Raw genomic sequence first — 18,758 nt, 5'->3', positions numbered from 1 at the left:
TATCAATATGTTCTTTATTATTTTAGGATTAGATTTCCGTGTCTAACGAGAATGTTGTTATTGTCTTCAGAGTGGATTTTATTATTACCGTTCTAGAATGGACCTTTTATTCCTTCACCATCTCCATTTTCTCCTTCATTAACTAAGGAGCAAATTAGACTTGCAGTTAGCTGGTGTCTGCCAAATGTTATTTTTAGAACCCTTCTTACCTCCTTCTCACTCCTCGGGGATCCCTTCTTTCTTTCCTCAACTCTGTTTTGCCCTCTCAATCATTGCAATCAAAATCAGTGCCCTCCCGATATTAGTTCAATATGTAAAACAGAGTGTTTATTTGCTCTTGGGATAGGAAAGGCCTGTCTAAGCATAAAAACCCCAAAGAAAATGATACAGGAAAAAGATAGGTTTCTCCGTAGCAATACATTTCTGTATATCAAGCAACACTATGAAACAGGTGACCGATGGAGGGAAAAAAAATATCTGGGACATAAATTATAATCAAATAGTGAATATTTTCAGTACACAATTTTTTACAGTTAAAAAATGGGTGAAGGAGGGAGCAGTCGATTCCCAAAGGAAGTAATCAGGGGAAGAGTAAAAATGTGCGAAAACATCTGAATATCGTTATTAATAAAGTTGGAAAAGTACATAATTTTTTGCATGCTTAAATTGTGAAGATTAAAAAATCATTTGGGCAGAGGTGCTGGGGAAGGGGTATTCTCATGCCGTTGGGGCAGAACTAATGCAGCCTTTCTAGTGTGTCTTGTGTAACACGTGCCTTAAAATGTGGATTTATCTTTGACCTGACAATTCAGTTTGTAGGAATTTAACCCAAGAAAATGAAGTAGGCACCAAGATATGTCTGCATGTTCATTGCACCACTATTTGGAATACAGTTCCTAAAAATAGGTTAGATTATATAGCCATCTGTCGAACTATTGTATAGCTTGATAAAAACCATAAAAACTTATCAAAAACCAATACTTACAGTACGCCCCAAGTTTTGTTTTAGAAAGTAAAGGAATGAAAAGGTTTATGCATACAGTGAAAGGCAGCAAGAGAAGTTTACTAGAATGTATTAAAGGCATTTCTCTTTGGGAAATGGAACTATGGGAAACTTTTTTCTGCTTCTTTGTGATTTTTTGAATTATCTAAAATTTCTTCTGTGATTATGTATTGCTGCTGTAAAACAGGAAGAAAACACACAAATCCTTCTGAAAGAAATAGAGTGGTAATATTTTTGGCATGTAGAATGTTAGTAAGAGGATTCTGCTTATGCTGGCCTTTTTCTTTCTAGCTCAGTATTATCAAATCTTTGGCATTTCAACCCAAATGTTTTGGCTTTACAATTTACCATATGCACAATTTAAAATAAAAATTACTCTTGAGAATTTTTTTTGTGTAGTACCTCGGATACCAGTTACTTATATGCAATTCTAATAATCTGAGACCAATTAGTAAATAAGATGCTATTTATATCTACTGTATAAAGTATAAAAAATAAAGATATTTATATCTACCGTTACTGCTTACTGCAACTTTGTGTGGATGCTGTTAGCACTATGAAATTCCTTTTAAATGATTCATAGAAACGAGTCTATACTAGAATTCAGATAATGTTGATTCTGGTGTGCTTTTACAACTACCAGCTCTTATTTATCAGTCACTTTTCATACCAGCTCCTGTGCTAAACACTTGATTTTTAACAAAAGGAAATTATGCCCTCCAAACTTCCATTTCGATGCTAAAAAAAATTGCCAGTATATGGTGCCATTTGTATATTCTGAAGCCCGGGTAGTTTTGCCACCTAAGCTTTCTTCGTGTCTGAAGCTTTTCAATGATAAAACTATGGTAATTTTTTTTTTTTTTTGGCAAAAGGGAAAAATACAACCATTTTATATCGTGTCAATGGTGGTGTCCCCGACATCACTATTTACAAAAGGAGAGATTTTAAAATGGGTTTAAGCTGGATAGCTGAAACAGTGAGTCAAGTGAATTGGATTTTTGTGTTTTAGGTAAGACTACAAAAATTGCGAGGGCTGTTCTTGAAATGGCTTTTTGAAAATCCCCTTGCATGCTGGATGAAGGATGTGGGGGACGGCTCTAAATGTGGCATTGTTGGGCCAATCGAGCAAAGACGGGTGTATCGACAGGAATGTTGCAGAAGAAACGCACGGAGTTGAGCTGTTTGCTTTCAGCTTTAGCGGCTGTTTAGACAGGCAGGGCCTCCTCTTTATTCTTGCTCAGACCTGAGTGAGCTGAGCCTCAAGGTTGAAAAGTAAAAAGGGGACGTAAGGAGAAAAAGTTCTTTCTCCACTTAGATTTCTCTGTGTCATATTGACTTTCTTTGAGAATGTTCTTTGTTCTGCATGCGCTTTCTTTCCATCCTGCTGGCTGAAGGATTCTTTTTATAGAATTCTCCGGGTGCTTTCATTATCCACTCTCTATTTTGTTTCACCGAAAAACAAAGCAAATAATAATAATAACAGCAACATCAACAACAGCACAAAAACCGAGTATAGACCTACCCCTGAAATCAACAAATAGAGACCTCAGAGAACTATGCCACTCTGAGAACACGGGTTCAGGCCCCCTAGAAATGTCGTGCTGGAGGTCCCAAAGGCCTCAGAAGGAGGGCGGGAACCTGACATTTATTGAGTGCCTACTGTGTGTCAACTTTTAAAGCTCTAGGAGTTGGCAGTATTCCCCTTTTATAGATGAAAAAACAAACTTTGCCCAGTTACTCAGCTAGAAAGTGCAGATCTGAATTTGAATCTAGGTCTTTCTAACCTAGCTTTCCTCCATTCTATAAAGAATAATTCAGTGGCCTGGGCCACCAAAAAAAAGGCGGGGGCACAATACTCCGCTGTTGCTATCACTCTGAGTTCATGAGAAAGAAGGTAGGGCAGGCTTATTTCTTAACCCTTTCAAAACAGGCCATTTTGGTCCTTGAGATACGTGGATATTTATAGCTATGTAGTGACCCTAAAAATCAACCTATTAAACTTTCTGCTTTAAGAAACATTACCTAATGACGTTTGGGGTGGACACCCTGCCTCTTTGCTGACCCCGCACCTCCCTCTGAACCTCCCTCCTCCCCTAGGGTCAGCTGTTGAGCAGCAAAGGAGCCTTGGTCTTAAAAGTCCTGTCGAGGTGTCCCCGGTGTTATCACTGATGTGCATGAGCTTTTCATATCATTCGCTACCGTTTTTACTGGTCATGAAACTTCATGATTTTCTCATTAAGGCTGGCAAAGATGCCTATGGTAGAAACAGCAAATAAATGCTCCTGTCAGCACAGCTGAGAGCACTGTCAGCAGCCACGGTACTGACTTTTCTGACAGTAACGCTGGGTTCATTGAGTGAACCCAGAATGAACAAGGGTTCATTCTGGTTGTTCCTCACCTCCCTGGTGACTTGTGACCGTGGACCCCCTTAAACCCCCTTTGCCGGGAGCTGAGTGAGAAACAGGCGGTGACAGTCGAAGGCGGAAGGGGAGGAAAAGGTGAACAGTTAATGCCTTGAACAGAAAGTTTGTTGCTATTTTTTTTTTTTAAATCACAATCGAGATGTACAAAAATTACTAAACTTATTTCCTGTGTTTAAAAAAACTGTGGTGGAAGAAAATAGAAGCATAAAAAAATCAAGTCTATGTAAGCTCGAAAAGAAACGTGCAGTGGTGGATTTGCACATCAGCCTTAATTGGCCCAATTGACCTTCTCTGCTGTATTTACAATTACCTTAAAATTGTAAGCAGATGTTTGAAACCCTTTCTTTAATAGATCTGCAACATCTGTTTCACCAACGCTGCCGCCCACCAAAGCAGTTGTAATTAGGGAGCACCTAATGCATACATCTTTCCTTATGGACCCAATCGATCGGGTTTCTCCCTGAGGTATTAAAGTCGACCCTTATTCTTGCTTTTATTTGAATACATTTTGCATTGTATTTTCATACACAGAAGAACAGTATGCCAGCTCAGGACAAAAACAAACAAAAAACCAAAACAAAAACCCCGTAACAGTTATTCTCCAAAATGAATTTTTAAAATTGTGTCTAGATAGTCACTAAGAATGCACAATTGTAAACCCTTGAAAGTGTATGAAAGCTTTTGTTCTTTCCTGTTGCTTTTGTGTTCTAAACTAGGTGTCTCTTGCAAAACCAGCAATGTAAAATATGCAAATTATAAAAGCTGGGAGGGAGCATTATTTATTACATTTGAGTTTTTAATTAATAGACTTCATTTCTTAGAGCAGTTTCGGTTTATAAATAAATCGAACAGAAAATAGAGTTCCCATATATTCCCTCCTCATCCCTTATCACCCAGTTTCCTGTTATTACATCTGTGTAACAATTTGTAACATATCATGTAACATTTGTAACAATTGATGGACCAATATTGATACATATTATGCATTACAAGTCTGAAGTTTTTATTAGGGTTCACTATTTGTATTGTACAGTTCTATGGGTTTTGCCAAACATATAATGACATGTATCTACCACTGTAGTATCATACAGAATAGTTTTATTGCCCTAAAAAATTCCCCTGGGCTTTACCTATGAGAGGGAGCATGTCGACAGAAATATTCTTGTATGAAGATGTGTTTACTTTCAAAAGAAATTATTTCTCATGCCTAGCGGGCCAAGGAAATCAACATGGGGGATGTTTAAGAACTGACTGTACAAAATTTCAGAGAACTTCTTCACACGCTTTATATTTTAAAATAACATTGCATATACCTTATAAAATTTACTGATTTACTAAGGTTGATATGGTATGGGGTATGCCTAAGAGAAAGTTCTGTAAATTGTTAGCATTCATTTCAATTGCTTACAGATAATTTATTCTTTGAAGGATGAATTTCTTCAAAATTATATCTTTAAAGAGAATACTTATTTTACATGACTTGCCTGAGGTAAGATGTGTTTAATGGAAAGAGTTTGGTGCCAGTAGGTTCATTTTAGTTCTTTATTCTGAATTCCTTCCCTATAGATGATAGCCAAAGTCTAGAAGTGAAGAAATATGGCAGGGAAAAGTGCCCAGTTACAAATATATAAAAAGCAACAGAGAGATGCCAGGCTTAGATATGAGTGCAGAAATCATGGGCGGGAGAAGGTGTTACATCTGGCCTGTGTCCCCTCCCAACAGGTGGTTAGGCTGATGGAAGCCTGTGGCATTCAGGGCTGGGGGAGTAAAGTGGTTTGGGCTGCCCTTGGTACATGACCTTGAGAGGGGTGCAGACTTTCTGTTTTTATTAGAAATAGAGGTAGATTTTTTTAAAAAAAGTTTTATTGAAGTATAAAATGCGTATAGGGTTTATGCATATAGATGCATATAGAAAAGTACACATATCCTAAGGGTGTAGCATTTTAATTTTTACAAACTAAACTTATGTATGTAACCAGATTAAGAAATAGAACAGTTTGGCATCCCAGAGGTACCTATCGTGGTCCATCCTGGTCACTGTCCCCCTCTGTGGAGAACCATCCTGACTTCTAACACCATCTTAGTTTTGTCTGGTTTTATACGTGATGAAAATGTCAACAAATGCCCTGGATTCTTTTGTATTCATTCACATCATTGCATCCGCTTAGTTTATCCTCTTTGTTGTAAAATACTCCATCTGCTGAGTATTCTGCAGTTCGTGAACCCATTTTATCCACTCCGTTGATGGGTATTGGGTCGCCTCTGGTTTGCGGCTATTACGAACAGTGCTGTTGTGAACAGTGTGGTCCTTTTGGTGGGTATTTCTGTTGAGTATATACCTAGGAGTGGAATTGCTGGGTCGTAAGGTGTGCATATGTCAGCCTCAGTAGTTTTCTTTTTTTATTTTTTTTAAATTTATTTATCTTTTTTTTATAGTAACATTGGTTAATGAAATCCAGTAAGTTTCAGCTGTACACTTTAACAGTAAGGCATATATATTTACACTGTGTGTTCACCTCTCATAGTTAGATTTCTTTCTATTACCGCATATTTGACTCCCTTTACCCTGTCTACCTCCCCGCTCCCCACTTCCCTCTGGTGACCACTAGTCTGTTGTCCATGTCCATGAGTCTCTGTTTGTCCTGTTCATTTGTCGCTTTTAGGTTTATATCCCACATATGAGTGACATCAGCCTGCCAAACGGTTTTCTAGCCATTCACGTATGAGAGTTCAGGGTCGGTACTTTGAAAATCAGCACTCTTACTTGATGACCCCGTACTATCAACAAAAAGAATTTCTAGGGTGCCCGGCCTGACCCTTGGCTGAGGAAAAGAGCTGAGCCAACCAACCCAGGGACACAGCTAATGTTTATAATTGCCTTCTGGGGCCAGGCATTGTGCCTGGTGCTATTATAGGCATGAGTTCACACGAATCATAAATTATATTGTCCCCATTTTACAGAAGAGAAGACTGCAACCAAGATGATGTAATTTGTCCAAAGTTTTAGGCCACTAAGGACAGACCCAAGTCCCAGCCGAGGCTCTTGATTCCTGTGCTCTTAGCCACCATACTGTGTAGCCCTTAAACGTTGCCACATTCAACTACTGATTAAATCCTCTTGCTTTCCGAAGAAGTTGCATTATCTGACTTCTGGATAACACAGGGAAGCCATTATCTTTATTCTTTATCTGGGCCTCAAATGTACAAGGCACTTTACTATTAATGTAGTAATACGATGTGCTGATTGGAGCTCTTTATTATCAAATTTTATGAAATCTATATCCTTATACACATTGTAAATCGTTCCTAATATTCAGACATTGCTTTATTTTTTCGTTTGTTTCATTGTAATTACCTGCAAAACAGTTACCTTAAACCATCAGAATACTCTTGGTTGACACTTTCAATCCATTAGAACATAAGTGTAAGCCAACTGAGTTAAAATGTTTTTGGCAAATTAAGAAACACCTTCAATTTATGGTAGTAAGATTGAAAATAAATAAATGCCCCCCCCAACATTCTTTTGTGTATGTGTGCCTAAGCCTTTCTCATTTTTTATTGAGAAACTCACATGCAATAAAATTCACCTTCTCCAAAGTTTTATCTTCATATTGAAAAATGAAAAACCTTAATGGATTTTTTAAAATGAAGATTACAAATTTAATTTAAAAGCGATTTAGTAATTTAGCCTGTATTTCTTTCTCATCATTTAGGAACATTATTTTATTATCTCCTCCTATCTTCATCACAGGTCACTTTAAAATATGGGAGACATTTATCATTTTGGTAAACTATAATTACACTCTAAGCAATCTAAAAATACTTAGAAGATTCAGGTGAATCTTTGTTTTACGTATTGGAATATTTTTCTGTGGAAGGTGTTTTTCATGTTTCTGTCAATAGTTACGGAAGCGATACTGATTCAGCAGTAAAAGTGTAGACGGGATTAAAAAACAAACAAACAAAAATCCCACTCTCTTTTCTTGAGATAGGTTATTTTTATATTTGGGACTAGTCATTTTTGCCTTTAACCAAATTTAAGTGTCAAGGAATGTTCCTGTGTCAGTGCTATGATTATGTAAAAATTAGTGATGAAATAAGTAAGTCTATAAGATGGTGTAGGTTTCTTAAATCAATCCATGTATACCTTTCTGTTTATGAACTATCTCAGATCCATCCCTAACTATATTATGACTAATAGAGTCTCCTTGAAGATTAGAGTTTGTTTCTATTTTGAGTTTTTCCCCCCACTTTGGACAGCACTTCTGAAGTTGTGCTAGCAAATTACAAGTGGACCATTTATAAGCTAAATAGCAATTTTGTTTTTCGGTAGTCTTGGCATCCAGTGAAGTACATGTTAACTTTAGAATTTATCATTCAAGTTAATAGGCTGTCTTGTGCTACTATCTTGGAGTTTTACTTGTGTTAATGCAGTTGGGCTGGAAAACACAAGTTATGACATCATTACAGATTCATATTTGGGTTTGAGGAGTTTCTTTGTATGTTAAAACATTATGAAATTTTCAAAAACATGCATGTACGATATTAATAGTGAGTCGGATCATCTTCCTATGAACATTTGACTGTGGATCGCTTCTGGGATGTGCCTACAAGTTTATTTTGCCCATATTTGAGTGTTGTCTTTGAAGTTCTATCTTGTCCTCTCAGGCATTCAGTGGTCTGTTCTCCCACAGTCCTTTCATCCCTAGGCTGCCACCTGTCTCTTCTGCGTCCTTTCAAGAACACACTCCATGATTCAGCCCAAGTGTGGTTGTGTTCATATATAGAAAGAAAAGCAAATTCTCACAAAATAATGAGTTGTTAAAATGTGTGGGAGAGATTGTAGAGTCAGGCATCTTCCCAGCCTACCTCCTGTGAAGGAAGATGGCCAGCAATTTCAGATTCACTTCTGAAAGCTAGCCATCCACATTTGACTGAAACAAGCTTTCTCTGCCTTTCAATGCAGCATTTACTAAAGCGACCCTGAAAAATGTGTCGTTTTTAAGGAAGTGGACATGTTAATACTGTCCATTGACCTCTTGTGTCTTCAACCAGTTGAATGTGTGAGGCAGTGCCCATGTTCAATTCCATTTAATCTAAATGTAGACCCCAAATGCTTAGATTGCTCTAAAGATGAGAAGTTGGCCCCGTTAGTGTTTATGTGATGTTTCTTTGCTGCTTAGAAATGAGAATAGTGTATCTGCATATCTGGAATGTATTAGCTTTTTGGGGCTGCTGAAACAAATTACCACAAACTGGGTGGCTTAAAATAACTGAAAATTATTCTCTCACTGTTCTGGAGGCCAGAAGCCTGAAATCAAGGTGTCACCAGGGCTGCACTCACTCTGAATGCTCTAGGGCAGCGGTCCCCAACCTTTTTGGTACTGGAGACTGGTGCTCCTATGAGAATCTAATGCCTGATGATCTGAGGTGGAGCTGAGGCGGTGATGCCAGCCCTGGGGAGCAGCTGCAAGTATAGATGAAGCTTCGCTAGCTTGTCTGCTGCTCACCTCCTCCTGTGTGGCCCTGTAGGCTGTCCGGGGGTTGGGGACCCCTGCCGTAGTGGAGTATCTGTTCTCTGTGACTTCCAGCTTCTGGTAGCTCCTCGAGTTTTATGGTTTGTAGATTCATCATTCCAGTCTCTGCCACAGTCTTCATGTGGCCTCTGTGTCTGTGTCTTCTCAACCCTTCTGTCTCTTGGAAGGATACACGTCACTGGATTTAGAGTCCACCTCAGGATTTAGGATGTACTCACCTCAGCATCTTTAATTACATCTGCAATTAATGTTTTATTTTTTGTCAAATAAAACATTCACAGGTTCTGGGTATCAAGACATGGCCTCATGTTTAGACAAGAGGGAATGCCACCACTCAACCCACCACAGAAGGAAAGAAATCTTACATCACTAAGAAGATGATGGCAGGAAAGGCAATGGACTATCACTGGCAGTTTCCTGGGAGGGTAGAGGCTGGCATTCTGGTGCTGGGCACAGGGAGAGCCCAGGCATGCCTTCCTCAGCTGCTTTGAAATGAAACTGCCGCCTAGATTATACTAGTCAACTAAAAATGGGATGAAATAACCTAAAAAATAGTTTCTAAGTATTCTTTGGCTTTAAAATTGGCCCAGATTCCCATGTTACTTAAGAAATGGGAAGGAAAACCTTGGGAAACTATGAACTGCATAAAATGGACATTACCTAAGGATTATTCAGATTTTGGCTTTGTTTCAGGAAACATATTCATTTTGTTTTCAATTTGTATTTTCTTGCTGTCCCCTACTCCTCACCCTCAGTGTAAGAACTCGGTTAGCTGTAAAGCGTCTCAGAATTTCAGCAGGGTCTGGCCGTACTGAGCCCACCAAGACAAAAGTGGGTTTCATTATGGAGCTTGATACAAGGTTCATGATTACAACTGACTTACACATTTCTCTAAAATTATTCTTTTATGAAAAACCAGCTCTTTCAATTTGTAAAAATTACCAGTCATTTCTTCCTTTTTGACCGCTGTGGATCTTACTGATGTTTGTTCTGCCATAGACTAACCTTATTGGGAAAAGAATCTTTTCTTTTTTAAAACAAGTATCATTCCATTCCTGCTGATAATTTTGTGAATTAGAGATGAAGGAGTTGTGATAATAGCACCTACTAGATCAGTTAAACATTAATGTCCTCTTGAGTAATAGCATATTTTCGATGAGATTTATTATCCAGGCACTTTCTTTCTGTTTGGACTTTTCCTTGGCATGGACGTGGCCAAGGTGCTGTCTTTTGTGTTATATATTTAAATGTCTAAATCCTGTTACAGTGTTCATTTTGAGGGATTTTGAGTTGCCTATTAGTAGAGGTTTCTACTTAAAAGGACCTTCAGATTATAAAAACCCATATAACATAGCAAATGTTTTGTTATGCTTTAGGTCTTTATAAAACCTTTAGAAATAGCTTTCTGAACAATAAGCAGCTCAGACCCTGTGCTAAGAACATCGAGGGCCATCCAGTTTGTGTGCATTTGTCATCAAACAGCAAATATTTTTGATACAGTTCTTACTGCATGGGAAAGAAACTTAGATCACTCCTTGACACTTACTGCACCCTCCCCCTTTTTAACACATCAGAATTTTTACTATACTGGTGACCAAAATAGCGGTCCTGTCAGAGCCTCTGGATGAGCGTAGTTTTGGTTTCTGTTTGACAATGAAAGAAGCAGATTAACTTGCCTGGATGGAAGAGTTGACCTTTAGCCCTTCTGAGTATGGAAGCAGGGCTGTGTTCCAGGACAATCTTATGATAATGGCTAAGAGGAGTGGCGTGGGTTGACTTGGGGATTTTTTTGGAGACAATCTCACTAATCCAAGCAAACCATCATAAGGATGAGAATTCAAGAAGCGGCATTGGGGATAGGAGTTGAGAAGAGGCCATGGGCATATTTGCATGACATTACTGAGTAGGAAGATGAGTTAGCTGTGGGCCAAAGGATGACTATAAACCAGGTGACTCCTGGTTGAATTTAAAAAACGAGAATCAGCTCTTCGCAGCTGTGACTGAATCTTGAAGAGACCCACGGAAAGCCACAGAAAGAGGGCATCACCTCTGACATGCCTAAAGGGATATTTTTGTGTCTAAAAATGTCCTGGTACCGATTATTTCTAGCAAAACCTGACATCTTTATAGTGGTTAATCAGGCCACTCCAGTGCCATGTCTGCCTGGGGTCATCTGATCCAGGGCATGCAGAAGCACTGTAATCCTGTGACATCTGATCCCAGTCCTGGATTGGGAGACACACCCAGGTCTGTATACACAGGGGGGCAGGTCTGTAAACTTGTGTGGCCTTACTGGAGGAGTGAGGCCCCAGAGAGAGAAGCACCTCCCCAGGATTTTGCACTGAGCGGGATATCACCCTGGAGTCCAGAGTGGCTGTCTGAATTATATTTTGATTTATGGGCAAGGGAGGGACCAAGTTATAAAATTATTGCTTCCAACTGTAATCTAGAGAAATTGTGACTTCATATTACAGTTTTGACATGTGCTCTGGATTTAATCTTACTGCTAATAAAATACGTTTTAGTTGTCAGTTGGTTTTAATCAAAATTTTGACCCAAAGGGTGATAGCTATGATTGCTGCTTTTGCTGCCTGATTTCTGTGGGATTCATGTAGGAGTGTATTCAGTCCTGGAAAGCTTCTTGGCTCCATAAAACTTTTGACATAATGTGAAATTAAAGTCTTCGTCACAATGTTAAGAAAAGACAAGACAAAATGGCAAGTCGCTTTGCTGATAATCTGAGTCAGACGCCTCAGAATCTCTTGGCTTTAAATCTTGGAAGGAGTTGCCTTCTCTGCTGGAAATGGCTCCTCCCCAATCGCTGGGTTCCCTAGAGGGTTCCAAAAGGCCGAGACACTGGGAATGGGGAGATGAGGCCGCAGACCTTCCCCCGGGCATCCAGGAGGACAGCCGTCTCCTCGAGACTTCCAACCTGCAAGGCGGTGCGCCCGCCTGTATCTGACCCCACGCAATTCCTGACCCATAATCGCTCTTTTCTTAGGCATTTGTTCTTGTTTCTCAACCTGAAATTTTACTTCTGAACTCAGAACACGTAGCCTTGGAAGAATTCTCTGGAAGAGCCCCTTCACGCGTAGCCGCAGTCTGCCCAACCACCCGAAGCGCTCGACACGCCCACCCTTGGTCTTGGTCTCGGACTCGGTGTTCTCGCGATAGGTCACTCACTCTCGGTCTTTATCGCGAGAGGTCACACACTCTTGGCTGCGCTGCCCTCAGTCACGTTTGCGATGGGTCCCTCTCCCGTCCTCGATCTCTGTCGGGTCGTGGTCATCCTTGGGCACACACAAGGTGAGTTACTGTCTCTTTTCTCTGATACTCACCCCACTCCCAATTAGAGGAGAAGAAAATTCACTTCCACGTTAAGAATCCGGTCACCTCAGAGTAAAGAAACTAGGTGACTAATGGGACGACCAAGTATTAATGAAGAGCCACGATTCGTCCAGTGATAAATAATACGGCAGATTTTCTTCGGTCTGGACAGCCCTGCGAAGGATAAGCGTCTCTTCTCAAAACTTGAGCCCAGAGTTTGTGAGCTAATTTCGATCACGGAAATATTTTCAAGCTGCCATGTTTCAGTGATAATTTCGGGGCGAGAATCTTTGGAGCCTATGCCACTTTCTTTGGAACTTTGCCTTTTGTCTGATCTGATTTACCCTCTCTCGCTTGGCTGCTGCCTTAGCCTTTTTTCTTTTTTTCTTTTTTCTTTAACATGAGGTATTTCCGTATTTCGCTTTTACTGAATGTTGAAATCTCTGTATAGAATCAGTGTCCAAATGAAATATTTTGATATACGTTCGTTTCAAAAGACTTGTCAAAAGGTTTTCTGTTGAGGGGGTTCTGTTCTTCCTTTGTGTCTCATGATATCCTCCAAGGGGTGAAAATTCACAGGAAAATAAAGAGCAGACTCCTGTACTCTACTTAGTCATCCAAACAGTGAAACCCAAAGTCAAGTGCCAGAGAAGGAGGCTGTGAATGTGGGAATCCTTCCCGGGCCTTTCAAGGTTCAGGCTGCAACGAGGACTACTTTTTTGAGGGAAAATGTTTTTTTTTTTCCCCTACCTGCCTTTGAGGACACATTTCACTGACACTTGAGTTAGCATAATATTCATTTATTAAATGAGAGAAAGCAATTCAAAGATAATATTTTGGCGCCCAGCAGCTCGGGCGGCCTGGAGAGCGGTAGCTGCCAGGCAGGCGGAGTTCGCAAAGGCTCCCCGTGTGTCGTAGCCCTTAGGCACCCAGCACGAGTGAGCCCCACCGCCACGACGCCCAAGGGCAGGTCGGGGAGGTTGTTAGCTAAACTGACTCTTGCAAAAGTGGAAATGAAGCCAAAAAAAAGGCCTCAGAAAAGGATAGATCTGCAGACAAAAAGTGTGAACTAAAGGGAAAAGGGGAACAAAGGGAAAACAGGTCCAAGTGGCTAAGAAACTAAAGAAGATTTACCTGCAGAAAATGGAAAAACACAAAACAAGGAGAGTCCAGCCTCTGATGAAGCAGGAGAGAAAGAAGCTAAGTTTGATTAATATCATACACTATTTTTTATCAGTGGTCCCTGTCTCCTTGTACAATCCTGAGGAATATTTTGATCAACTATTTTGTAAATGCAAGTTTTTTAGTAGCTCTAGAAACATTTTTAAGAAGGAGGGAATTCCACCTCATCTCATTTTTTTCAGTGTAAATGCTTTTTTTAAGAGATGAAATCATTTGCTGTGGTTTATTTTTTTGGAACAACCAGAAAATAATGGAATATCAAATATGGGAGGCTTCGATTGTCTTGAGTGTCAGCTTAACATTCCATAAATGGGAGTAGTTTTTATATCCTCTAACACAAAGCATACTAAATGGTACTTTGGAGTCAGTGTTGCATTTACTATGCCTTGAACATTTAAATTATTTCTATTCCATGTTTTTGGTAGAATTGTTTCCTAAAGAAAACCACTCCTTGGTCTTGGCTCTCCCTCAGAATTTCATGTAACATCTTTGTCCTGGTAGTCTAGTTTTCCTAGTAATTGTTAATGTGCTGTGATTACGTAGTGTATATGATATTAAATTGTGAATTAGTGAGACTTTGATGTAACAGCATATCAATATTTAAATATATTGATACTCTATTCTATTGAGGAAAATTAGCCTCCATATTTTAAGCTGGAAAGTCACTGGAATAATTGTTTAGAAAAGAATCACAACTTCATGGCTAGGTTTTAGGTACGTACTTTAAGAATTGTGTACAAATTGAAATGTCTGTGTACTTCTAAAAACAACCAATAAAATCTTGATTATGCAAGAGAAAAATAATATTTTGGCAAACAGTAAACTAAGAGTGAACTAGAATAACTCTCAGAGCTGAGGCTCTGCCCCTTATTAGCTGTGTGACTTTGGGCAAGTTACTTAACTTCTCTTTGTCTCTTTCTCCTTATCTGTAAAGTGAGGATAATGTGAGTGTTCAATGAGCAATGGCTGCAAAGTGCTCAGAACCGTTTATGGCACACACACTAATCTATTTGTGGCTACAGGGATTCCTTGTCTGGGCTACAAGTAAAGTCAGGAGCTCTTCTCCTCACTTTATTTTATTTTTAACCAACTCTCTTTAAACATTAGCCAAGTTACCTGTTAAGGAGAAAGCTTCCTGGTCGTGTGATCTATGTTAGTCCTTCATCAAGATTCCCTAGTGTGGTATTTTGACTGCTGTGCTAGGATTGCAGTCAAGTAGACAAGTAAATCCTGGTATTCTTTCTATTCTCTTCCTCTTCTTCAAGCCTTTCTTTTACCTTTGCTCTTTTTCATTAAGTTATAGCTCTGAGCATGTAAAAGCCAGAAGGCCACTCACCAATCAGTAGACAGGACACAGATGAGAGGTGCTGATGTACATACAGTAGCAGCAACTTGCCTGGCTGGAACTTGTCTTGCTTGGCTTTAAAAGACCAGGCCTTTAGTATCTAACTGAGCCTAAATGCCAATTCATGTGCAAGAACACATCCCTGAGGGAATTGAGAGGAGTTTTTTCTTCCACTATGGTGATAGAAAGGCTGAAAATCTGAGTTGTAAAAGCTTAGCTGTGTGACCTGTAACTTGGCTGCCTGTCTTATGTCTACTCAATTATCTCAAGGCTACTAGACAAAGGCTAGTCATTTGGCGAAATTCCTGTGAGTCGATTACTTAGAAACCAATTCTAGGACTGAGAATATAAGCAACTATTTAAATTTTTTTAAAAGAATTATTTCCTTTTACCTACGAAGAACACCAAAATTCAAAATATCCAATACCTAAATACATAATAATTTTCAGTTTCCAGACAGTTCTTTTGATATAAGAACTTTGTTTTTATATTCTGAAATTTAATTTCTTTACTTCCTTTGGGTTACCCTCAAAGATTTCTATTGCTACCATTTTTTTAAAAAAATTTTCAATATTGCTTGAAAAAATTGTTTTGTGTAACTTGTCATGTATTTAGCTGTTTGAGAGTGTTTGGTGTAGTTAAGAGAACTCTGGGTCTTTGATTTAATATCAAGAAACCATATTCAAGAAAAACTTGACGCTTTTAGTTCAAACTGGCAATCTGTACACATGTTTATTTTCTCTCCTTCTTGAGCCCTCATTAAAATGACTGTAAGAGTAAAAGTTAAATATCAACATCAAAGAAAATCAGAGGCAGTTATTAGCAGATGAGATTTAAACTAATTTCTAGAAGACATAAAGCAGAAGGAAGATTAATGGTTGAGGAAGCCTAGTACACATGGAGATCTGCCACTGTGGAAGGAGCTGATCTCCAGGGCAGAGGCTTCACAGGCTCTGAACTTGGGATGTATCTATTTCAAGAGGCTGAAAACATAGGGCCCAGTTGTGTACTCAATTTTCAATACCCTGTCTCCTCTGCTGCCTTTGAAAAATGGCAGGTAGTTTTTCCCCAAGAAAAATATTCTTCTGATTCTTATATTTAAAGAAATGGAATGGCTTTCTGGCGATAACTGGAACAGTTAGTATGACCTTGGTACCTTAGAGTAAAATGCTCCTCACCTGAGAATTTAGGGGTCCCCAGTGTCCACTTTTGCTAAAATGAAATCTGTCTGTTGACAAACTGATTATACAGAGTTCCTTGCTGTTAAGCAGATATATAGATATATTCTGACAAAAAAAAAAAAAAAGATTTCTGAATCAGAGAACAGACCTTATATTACAGAGCTTCTTAGTTTCAGTCTCCATGAAACAGCACAATATGACATTATCCTGTGTGTTCATTTTCTAGGGCTACCATAATAGAGTACCACAGCCTATGCAGCTTAAACAACAGAAATTTATTTTCTCACAATTCTGGAAGGTAGAAGTCCGAGGTCAAGGTGTCAGAAGGGTTGTTCCTTCCATCTGAGGGCTGTGAGGGAAGGACTCTCTCCTTGGCTTGTAGATGGCCATCTTTTCCATGTATCTTCACATTGTCCTTCCCCTGTACATTTCTGTGTTTGAATTTCTTTTTATTATGTGGATACCAATCATACTTGATTAAGGCCCACACTAATGACCTTATTTTAACTTAATCACCTGTGTAAAGACTCTCTCTCCAATAAAGTCACATTCTGGGGCTATCGAGGGTTAGGATTTCAGCACATTAATTTTGGTATGGGGAACCCAAATCAGCTCCTGACAACCCTGCATGAGCAGCTAGCTGGGTTGTATCCCAGGAATGGAATCCCAGAATTATGAGACTTGGAGCCTGTACAGGGTGACTGGCACATCTGCCTTTCAGAGAGAGAAGGAAAGAGGGAGAGAGAGAGAGAGAAGGAGAGGGAAAAGAAGAAGGAGGGGGAGAAGAGAGGAAGTGGGGAGGGGAGGAAGAGAGAAAGAAAAAGGAAGGAGAGAAGAGAAAGGAGGGAGAGAGGAAAAGGAAAAGAAGGAGATGGAGACTGATTTTACTGTGGAATATAAGCAAGTCCTGGGAGCAAAACAGAGAACAGGGGAAGGGAGCTGAAGGTCCCCAGGTTTTACTACCCTGGAATGTAAATAAATGATTCCATGTGAGATTCCTCTAAGGCTCTTTGGAGCAATATACTGTCTCTAGCTTCCAAGGCATGATTTCTATTCAATCATCTTTTAACCATGTGGGTCAAAACTTTTTCCTCTGAATGCCTGAACTGTGCAGAAACTTGAAAATGTTCCTGGAGAATTGTCAGTCTTTTTATTAACTCAAGTTTGAATACGAATAGAAAACCAAAGATAACCAAACATGTTATTAAAACTTAAAATGAGAAGGGCTAAGATAAACAGGAAAACTGAATACTGAAGAAAAAGCTAATTCAGTGAAAGAATAGAATTTACAAACCTCTAAGATATGAATATGCAGTCAAGACTATTTCACCCTTAAATCAAAATTAAGAGGCAGTGCCCTCGGCAGTCTCCCGGATCTGTCTTTTGCTTCAACAGTGTTTGGATGGAACAGACCCAGGGATACCCCTTCTTTCAGCCTCCGACCACTCTCCAACCTCTTTTCCAGTTGTAACCTTCGGAACCTTCTCCTTGGCCTCCGAGACCAGCCAAAACTGTGTTTTTGTTGCGGAAAAGATCCAAAATCAGACTGGCAAGAAACCAAGCAGCACCTGGAGAGTTGGAGAACTCAGGTTTATTACGCCGGTGGTCCCAGAGGAGCTAGTGCTCTGAAGATCTGGGCCCAGAGCTCAGTTGCAACAGTCCTTATATAGACCCTTTTTGGCATGGCCTGATTGGGTAATTTGAACTCAGACTGCTACAAAGCGGCAGGAGTTGCTAGGGAGTACAAACAGTTAAATTTGTAGCTTAGACAGATCAAACAAAAAGGGAGGGTGAGTCTTTAGTCAGTTTTGAGGACAGTCCATGCAGCAAGCATATTTACAGAAGTAGAACAGAGAGATGATTAGCCTTTTAAATGAAAATTCTTCATTTTGAGCTTAATTCCTTATCATAGAACAACTATGAGCTTGCGAATCTGTCAGAATTGTTCCACTGAGGTGGAGACAGCTGTCAACCACCTGGTCAACCTGCGTCTGTGGGCCTCCAACACCTACCTCTCTCTGGGCTTCTATTTCGACCGTGGTGACGTGGCTCTGGAAGGCCTGGGTCACTTCTTTTGCTAGTTGGCCGAGGAGAAATACGAAGGCGCCAAGCATTTCTTGAAGATGCAAAACCAGCATGGCGGCCACACCCTCTTCCAGGACCTGCAGAAGCCTTCTCAAGATGAGTGGGGCAAAACTCAGGATGCCATGAAAGCCACCATGGTCATGGAGAAGAACCTGAACCAGGCCCTTTTGGATCTGCATGCCCTGTGTTCTGCCCGCGCAGACCCCCACCCCTGTGACTTCCTGGAGAGCCACTTCCTAGATGAGGAGGCGAAACTCATCAAGAAGATGGACGATCACCTGACTAACCTCCGCAGGCTGGACTGGGCTAGGCGAGTATCTCTTCGAAAGGCTCACCCTCAAGCATGACTAAGAGCCTTTGGAGTACAGAGGCTTTTGGGGGCCCCGCTGCATCCACCTGGTGTTGGCCTTGTGCTTGAGCTTCTCCCTGCAACCAATAGACAGCCTTCTAACCATCTTGGAACCCTCTCCCATGCTTTGGACTAAATTGAAACAAAAAAGCTTTTTGCAGCAAAAAAAACCAAAAACAAACAAAAAACCCAAAAAACAAGATTAAGATTCTATTAAAGAGCTGCAGTATTGGAAATGTATGATGATTGCCAAGTTTAAAAAATCATTGAGGAGGCTAGAATAAAGATACATTGTAGGAAAGCTTCTAGATAAGGACTAAAGCTAG

At 39.9% G+C, this 18,758-nt stretch overlaps 1 protein-coding gene and 1 pseudogene across 10 annotated transcripts in view; both read left to right on the top strand.

Annotated features, from left to right (window-relative positions):
• Positions 1 to 18,758, top strand: part of HLCS (holocarboxylase synthetase) — a 179,753-nt gene that overhangs the window by 92,239 nt on the left and 68,756 nt on the right. The window lies entirely within an intron of this gene.
• On the top strand, positions 17,144 to 18,603 carry LOC120598590 (ferritin light chain-like; annotated as a pseudogene).

Source organism: Pteropus medius, unplaced genomic scaffold, assembly GCF_902729225.1.
Source record: "Pteropus medius unplaced genomic scaffold, Ma_sr-lr_union100, whole genome shotgun sequence".
Taxonomy (NCBI): Eukaryota; Metazoa; Chordata; class Mammalia; order Chiroptera; family Pteropodidae; genus Pteropus; species Pteropus medius.
Note: the sequence above shows the minus strand (reverse complement) of the source record. Positions and strands in the feature narration are given on the sequence as shown.